The 8,146-nt window shown below is 40.8% G+C and overlaps 1 long non-coding RNA gene across 1 annotated transcript in view; it reads right to left on the bottom strand.

Annotated features, from left to right (window-relative positions):
• Window positions 1–2,666: 2,666 nt before the first annotated feature.
• Window positions 2,667–8,146, bottom strand: part of LOC108446489 — a 66,124-nt gene continuing 60,644 nt past the window's right edge. The window contains exon 4 of the long non-coding RNA XR_001861699.1: window positions 2,667–2,842. This is a non-coding gene — a long non-coding RNA (uncharacterized LOC108446489). The remainder of the gene's footprint in view (window positions 2,843–8,146) is intronic.

Genomic DNA, 8,146 nt, shown 5'->3' with positions numbered 1-8,146 from the left:
TGTAAAATACAAGCATACAGTTTGGAAAACACCTAAGTCAAGGGTGCCAGCTTAATCAAAATTCATCTTCCATCTTGGTGGCGGTCTTTTAATTTAACATTAACTTTTTTTCCTCCTGCAGTTTCTTTCAACACATAAGATGTTTTTTTGTTAAACTCTTCAATAGTTTTGCTATCCTTCTCAAGCCTAGGGCTTCCTGTATTGGTAACTACATGCTATTCAAACCTCATATTGAACACAGAATATGCTCATGAGATTTTTCTGTTACTATTTTATCATTATATCTTATTGTTAGGCACATATTAATAAAATTGCACAACATCCTTGTGGCTGTGCAGCAGCAGGAGGCCATCAAATAAGATTTCTGATCAATACTGAGCCATCCCAAGACCCAGAGTGCAACTACTTCACCTCAGTGCTCAAATTTGAGATCCTTTGCCCTCAATGGGGTTCCTCGTTCTCTCCAAAAGAAGATGCAGAATTGGCCCTTTGTGCCTTTAACTGCAGAGCTTTGAGGTCTATGTCACAGTAGCTTGGGGACTGGTACTAAATCCCCAGCTCAGGTGTTGCTAGTAGTAATAGCACAGCAGGACCTTGCTCAGCATAGATCAACCACCCAAGGTAGAGCTTAGCAAGGCTGATGCAAGTTTTAGAGCCCATGCTGAGCAGCTTGCTGCTGTGTGCCTCCTGGCAGGAGACACGCTACCTCACTTAAGGTAAAACATGTTTTTTCTTCATTCTCAAGTCCCTTCACATATTATTCCTCTTCTCTGAGGCCAATGCAGCTATTTCAGTTGAGCAATTTGCTTCCTCTTCACCTGCTTTGCTGCTATGTTTTTCAAAATCACACGAAGATAACAAAACCGTATTTTCTCATTTTCATGGTAATGAGGTCATTTTAAATCTGTGAAGAAAGCTTGGACCACAAAAATATAAATACACCTATTACCTGTTTTGCATCATTGGATTGGTATCCTTGATCTGTCATTTGTTTCCACACACAGATATAAATATACACATGGAAATAAATTCTGTAGTTGGAAAAAAAAAGCCGATAAAACCTACTTTAAAAAAAATTAAGTGATATTAAAGACATTCAATATGCAGAACATTACCAAAAGTCTTGAACATGCTGTCACCACAACACCATTAGTCTACATCCTTAATGTATGTCCCTTAACATACATCTGTACTCAATGTACCTTGTAATTACCTCATTATGGTTAACTACTGCTGACCCCTGCGTGGAACATGTTAACATACTGAGCAACTGTGAAACAGTTAGGGAAAAGCAAGAGGAGACTTTTCAGAACAAACCTACAATTCCATTGACATGGTCTGGCCACAGAGTTAGCATCATGGGCTCTACTTCCATATTTAATTCATTTCCATTCCACAAGTATTTCTTTAATCAGCAAAACAAAGACACAGCTGTTACGTGACAGATGAAGCAAGTCAGAAAAACTAACCGTATGTAATACAAGGACCAGGTAGTGATCAGATCTGGTATCTACAACTCAAAATGAAGTCCCTGAAATAATGTCAGAATTGTATTTACTTATTTAAACAAAATTCTTTATGGTACTGTTACAAGAAATAATTACCAAACTGGGCTTTACCGCTGAGAAACCACTTGTTGCTTTTCTCCCACCCCCACTTGCCTCAAATCCCAGGGCAGTGCTGTTGTACACAGTCCCACAACCTTGGGGAAAGAATAATGCATTCCTAACTCCGTTTCTATATCCTACAGCCACAGTTCCAACTCCTGGCTTTACCCGTGGCAGTGACAGAGCAAGCTGAAAACTTAGACACTGTTATGATGGATTCCAGTTATTCCAACTACATCTCCAGGAACGCTTCCATCTCTACACCAAAACAAAATTATAGACTCCCTTCTAGTATAAATATGGGTTAATTTTCATGAGCAAAATTCCTCCATCTCTGCAGCCTCCAAAATTAATTATCCACCTCTTCTTCCTCCAAACATGATTTATCCTAGCTACATTCATTAACTGAGCAGCTATCTTAGTTGCCGTTGTTTCTTTAACTCTTCTTAACTTCTGCCTCCTATTGTTTCACCCCCCTCTTGTGAAGTAGTGAGTGGTGAGCAGGAGCATAGGACAGCTGGAAAGCAAAGTCCTGTGTACCTGGTCCATTAAAGAGATGAAGCTGGAGCACCTCTGGGTGGCAGGTGGGAGAAAGGAAATGATCAGTCATGGAACTGGTTCTAAAAACCCATATTTTCCTTTAAAACCCTTGAAAGGGTCTGAAATCCTCCAACCTATTTGGAAAACCATTAGGACTGGCAACTCTGCTAATGGTTCTCAATTGCTTGTCTTTCACTCTCTTGCCTCTTGTAATGTCACTGTTTCCCCTTGCGAGGAAGATTTCCAAGCCATACAACACCTGAGTTTCTAATGCTAAAAGAAAAATATAATTTTGTGGTTTCTTTAAGCATCATAAAAGAACACCAAAGACCACACACCAACAGAAAAGCTGCAGCATTAGCAGCTGGTGAGTCAAGGCAATTGTAGCTCTGATTAGCTCAAATGTCCTGCCCCGCTGCACCACTGCCACTGCTCAGGGAAGGAGAGAAACCAAGAAACAAGCAGGGCAAGGGAGGTGATTCTCCTCCTCTGCCCCCTTCTTTCGAGACCCACCTGGAGTACTGTGTCCAGCTCTGGGGCCTCCAACATAATGAGGACATAGAGTTTTTGGAGCAAGGAGGGCCGTGAAGATGCTTGGAGGCTGGAGTACCTCTCCTATGAAGACACACTGAGACAGTTGGTGTTGTTTAGCCTGGAGAAGACTCCAAGGAGACCTTACAGCAGCCTTCTAGCACCTAAAGAGGACAACAAGAGAGCTGGAGAGGGACTTTTCACATGGTCCTGAAGTGACGGGACAAGGGGGAATGGCTTTAAACTGAAAGTGGGTAGGTTTAGGTTAGATACTAGGAGGAAATTCTTGACTGTGAGGGTTGTGAGGCACAGGAACAGGTTGCTCAGAGAAGCTGTGTATGCCCTATCCTTGGAAGTGTTCAAGACCAGGTTGGATGGTGCTTTGAGCAACCTGGGATAGTGAAGTATGTCTCTGTCCATGGCAGGTGGCTTGGAATTACATGATCTCTAAGGTCCCTTCCAACCCAAACCATTGTATCATTGTAAACAGCACAACCCCTTCTCCTACAGAGACAGATCTTCCTTCTGCAAAAATCAGTTCTGTCTGGCTTCCTTTCTCTTCACTTACACAAAAGGGTACCAGCCCAGTTTTGATCCCAGTAATGCCCTAGAAAATTGGAGAGAAAAGGTCGTTACAGGTATAACACACAGTTGGCTGTTGGAGAAGGTGTAGGAACTAAACTCATCTCAAATTTAGGAGCTGGGAGTGGGGGCAACCACCTTTCTGCCACCCCTGTGCTCCCTCCCCAGCATTTTCTAGGAGCAGTGAGCTGGACACAGCTTCCATGTGAAGGGAATCACTGCAGATTCAGCTGGAGAAAGAGGAAGATGTGGACTGGGCCAGACTGGCATCAATCACCAGGAACATATACATTAAGGAAAAGCTGTGAGTTCTCAACAGTGTCAGATTGTAGCCCATTATTTCTGCATTGCGTTTCTTTTTTACAAGAGCTTTTCCAGAGGAGGTCACGATTACTTTGCTCACTATAAATGAGCAGGGTAGGGCTGTTATTATCATGCATGCATCCTGCAGGAGGGCAGGAAGTGTTAAAACAGGAAGGTGGGCCCAAAGAAAAGGCTCTAAATGACCATATTTAAAAATTTTCCATCTCACAAGTTTCTTGGACTCTGACTCTTGATGTTTTCCTTTTTGTTAGGGAGACAGGGGGTCAGTAGCTCTGTGCACAGTCTTTGAAATAAATCAGTTTCTCCAAATTCAAACTCAAATTCAGTATCTCCAGCAGCAAGTCCCTAACTAAAAGTCATGACCAGAAGTGGGGTCACAAAAGTGTAAAGTGAAGTTACAAGCTTGGCAGAAATGAAATTATTTAAGCAGCATCTGGGGCTGCAAGCCCATCAGAAGTGAAACTATAATGTTTAGTATTTTCCATTACTTGTGCACTTTTTCTGAAGCTCCGGCTCCTGGAGCCCAGTGATCTTCTACTTACATGTAGAGATAAGGGAGCAAAGAAAAAAACTATGAAAAAGTGAGATAAATGTGTTCTTATGGCTTTGAAGGAATCACCTGGGGTGAAAAGGTTGTATTGGGTTTGATTTTTCTTAATTTTCAATGGATTTATTTTTCTTAAGTCATTCAGTACTGACAGTGCTAAGTGGAAAAGCTCCTCCCAGGACAGGTACCACCTTAACAATTTGTGCAACTTTGTCACCTCTTAACATTACTCTGTCCACCTTTAAGACTAAAGCTCAAATGTTCTAGGGTGGCAATGCATCTATTTTTGTTACGGCAAATCATTCACTGCAAAGACAAAAGCCTTGAGTATAGCTGTCTCAAAGGCGATATAGTACATATTTATTGCAGTACCTTTCTAAATCACGATAAAAATTGAATTAATTTGTCTTTATTTTTTGCTGCTGCAATGGCATAGAAACTCATAGCTGTACCTGAAGAAAGAGGTGATGTTTGAAAGAAGTTAGAGAATTACTGATGCTGAGACTTGTGTCATTTTATGTCATTAGTTTCTTCACAAAGCTGAGTCTCTTTGGCCTTTGGTTTCCTCATGTATCAAATGGAATAATTTATAATTTACCTGACAGCAGCTATGAAATAATTAACATTTGTAAATAGTTTCAAAATCCCATTGGATTTTGAATATCAAAAGAGTGCAATATATTTATGATCTCTGAAAGTATAGATCACAGAATCAAGATTGGAAGAGACCTTCGAGATCATGTAGTCCAACCATCAACCGAGCACTACCATAATCACCCGTAAACCATAACCCTCCACACATGAGTGCCACATCCTGATGCCTCTTGAACACTTCTAGAGACAGTGACTCCGCCACATCCCTGGACAACTTACTCCAATGCCTGACCACTCTACCAGTGAAATTTTGTTATCTAATATCTAACCTGAACCTCCCCAGTGGCAACTTAGGGCTATTTCCTCTCATTCTATCACTTGAGACATGGCAGAAGAGACCAATCCCCACCTTGCTACAGCCTCTTTTCAGGTAGTTATAGAGAGCAAGGAGATCTCCCCTGAGCCTCCTTTTCTCCAGGCTTCCCCCAGCTCTCTCAGCCTCTCCTCATGACTCATTCTCTAGACCCTTCACCAGCTCCGTTGCCTTTCTCTGGACGTGCTCCTGCACATCAATGTTCTTGTAGTGAGGCGCCCAAAACTGAACACAGAACTCAAGGTGCAGATTCACCAGTGCTGAGTACAGGGGGACAATAACTGCCCTGGTCCTGCTGACCACACTATTCTTGATACAGGCCAATATGCCATGTGTCACCTGGGCACACGACTGGCTCATATCCAGCCAGTTGTTAACCAGCACCCCAAGTTCCTTTCTGCTGAACAGCTCTCAAGCCATTCTTCCCTAAGTCTGTAGCATGGCATTGTTGTGACCCAAATGCAAGACCCGATGTGGAAAAAAATTGTGTTATTTTACTACCAGCCACTTTTTGTTAGAATTTTTGTGAATAAAATACCATCTTTGCATCAAATTACTTGGTTTGAGTAGTAGGCATTTTCAACTCTTCCCATTTTTTAAGGTATGCTCTATGTCTGGTTTTGCCCCAAAGTAAATGTGTATGGGTGAATGATGAAATCCTTGAAACTTTTAAATGGAAATTATGAGACAGTATGAGCTATCATAGCATCTCCATATATGTAATGTTTTGTGATGTGTGTGTATGTGAGTATTTCCTTAGTGTTCAGAATGACTAGCTATTATGCCCAAAATAGCCTTTGTACTTTACTTATGTGTTTTTTTTCTTGACAGTCACACTGAGTCTTCGTAGTCAAAATTTCCTAGCCAGTCATGCAATCAAGTACAGATCAGCTGTGTTCACACTGCCAAAGACAGCTTGTACCACAAAGGCTCTTCAGCTTAGCTCCTTCTCACAACTTCCTAAGAACAGCTTCATAAAGGAGGCTTTACGTAGATGTTTTGGCTATTACCAAGACCACACTTTCCAGTAATATAACCTGCCTTTCTCTGAAAAGCTAGCCAGGGAGGGGTTACCCAATTGTCTTTGGAGGTGAAGGAGGAGAAATCCAGAAGCGAAGATTTCTTATCACCCACCATTATTTTCCCAGGGGGTGCACAAACCTCTCTCTCTCCATCCAAAACAAGCAATCTACCAAACACCAAAGAGACAATTTTTGCTTCTCCATGATGTTCTGGCCAATGGTGATGCTTTACCCTTGGTTTTTTTCAGCTCCTGGGGCTTGCTTCCCTCATTTGCAAGTCTGGGAAGGTTGAGAGTAAGGCTTTAGCAGAGACACAGGTCATGACTCCAGCCTCTGGGAAGATGGATCTTTGGGGAGCCAGGGAGAAAACTGGTGTGAGACCTGTGAGCACCTGGTCCGTAGGTGGGATCCAGGCAGGAAGCACTGTGCCGACCTACATCTCAGAGGTGCCTCTGGACAGAGCAAAGGGGGGCCAGAGCCACTGACAGAAATAACTTCTGTTTCTCTGTGCCTTACATTTGGTGGTAGTAGATGTAGGAATTAGTTGAACAGACAGCAAAAGGCCAGTGCTGCCTGGCTTCAGCGGAGCGTGTTTGCACCCCAATCAATACAGCCCCCACACAAGAAAAGAGTGGTTTGGTAATAATTAGACTTTCCACAAATATGATTTGTTTGTCTTGAAACAAACCACATCCCATTTAAAATCCAAAATGGCTTAGATTTTTTTGTAAAGAAACTTATAATAATAAACCCCCAAATGGGTATTATTCCTGTTTGTAAGAAAGTGGTTCTAGAAATCACCTTTCAAACAAAGGAAACACTGACTTGTTATACAGAATTAACTGGAAAAAGTTACTGATTGTCCAGTCAGCCATTCGGGGGTGTGGATGAGGGGGATGTTTAAATATAGAAATAGTCATAACTACCATGACTTCTAAAATTAAAAAGAAAAAAGAGAAAAACAAACAAAAATTTACAGTGTCAGTGAAGTTATTCACTGGAAAGTGAGGATAATCCATGCTCATAAAAAGCAGAAAATAACTTCATGCAGTTGACAGTTTTATTATAGGAACATAGGAAAATGGTGACAGAAAATGGTATTTTGATGCTGATTGTTTTATTTGTGCCTCTTTCTCTATGTTTTCTTTTCACACATCTGGGCATTTAATACACCCTGTCAAGTAATAAGCAAATGGAATGGTGTGAATTAATTCTCTTTCATTTAAATGTGCATCTTAATTAAGTTTATTGGTAGGAGAATTGACATCTTGAAAAATTATTTTCATTTAAGAGATGTTAAATTTAAAGATGAAATTTAAAGAATATCAAGTAGGAATGGCATTTGTTTTCCTTAACTGACTGGGAGACATAAAAATGCATATCCCATTGACTTTTAAAAGACCTAAAAATTAAAATAAATTAAAATAATTAAAGAACCCTATTAATTTAAACTATTACTTTTTAAAGTACTGAATCTGTCAATAGAAACAAAACCCAAAGTGGTAGCTATTATTAAAAGTGTATTCCACGGGGACAATTACAGATTTCTATTCCTAAAAAAAGAAAACTTTTAAAGAAGAGTTAATGGAAGGCATGGTTTATTATTTTTGAGGGTGGAAGGAGACTTGGTCACTGATTTTTGTTTTATTTTTATTTAGTTTTAAATAGAACCCTCTAAATATTTTTCACACAGATAAACTGGTAACATGGAAGTATTTGCTGGCTTTATGAAAGACCAAAAAGATTGACTTTTCCTCTGGCATAGCTTCATCGTTTGTAAAAACAAAACAAAACACACACACTAAAAAAGCTATTATTTCACCAGCTTGGGTTTGGTGAGTGCCTGTTGAGTAGCACAGCAGAGAAAGGTCAAAGTTTATATTGAGCTGGATGCTTTGTGGGGTCTCTGAATTATGCACCAGGGCTTGAGCTGTCCTTTCCTTGCACATCCCTTGCCCCTGCTGCCTTGCTTCCTGCTCCTGCTTGCCTCAGCCCTGAGAGGAGAGGAGAGGAGAGGAGAGGAGAG

This window comes from Corvus brachyrhynchos, unplaced genomic scaffold (genome assembly GCF_000691975.1).
Source record: "Corvus brachyrhynchos isolate BGI_N302 unplaced genomic scaffold, ASM69197v1 scaffold32, whole genome shotgun sequence".
In the NCBI taxonomy this organism is placed as follows: domain Eukaryota; kingdom Metazoa; phylum Chordata; class Aves; order Passeriformes; family Corvidae; genus Corvus; species Corvus brachyrhynchos.
This window is presented reverse-complemented; position numbering and strand designations above follow the sequence as displayed.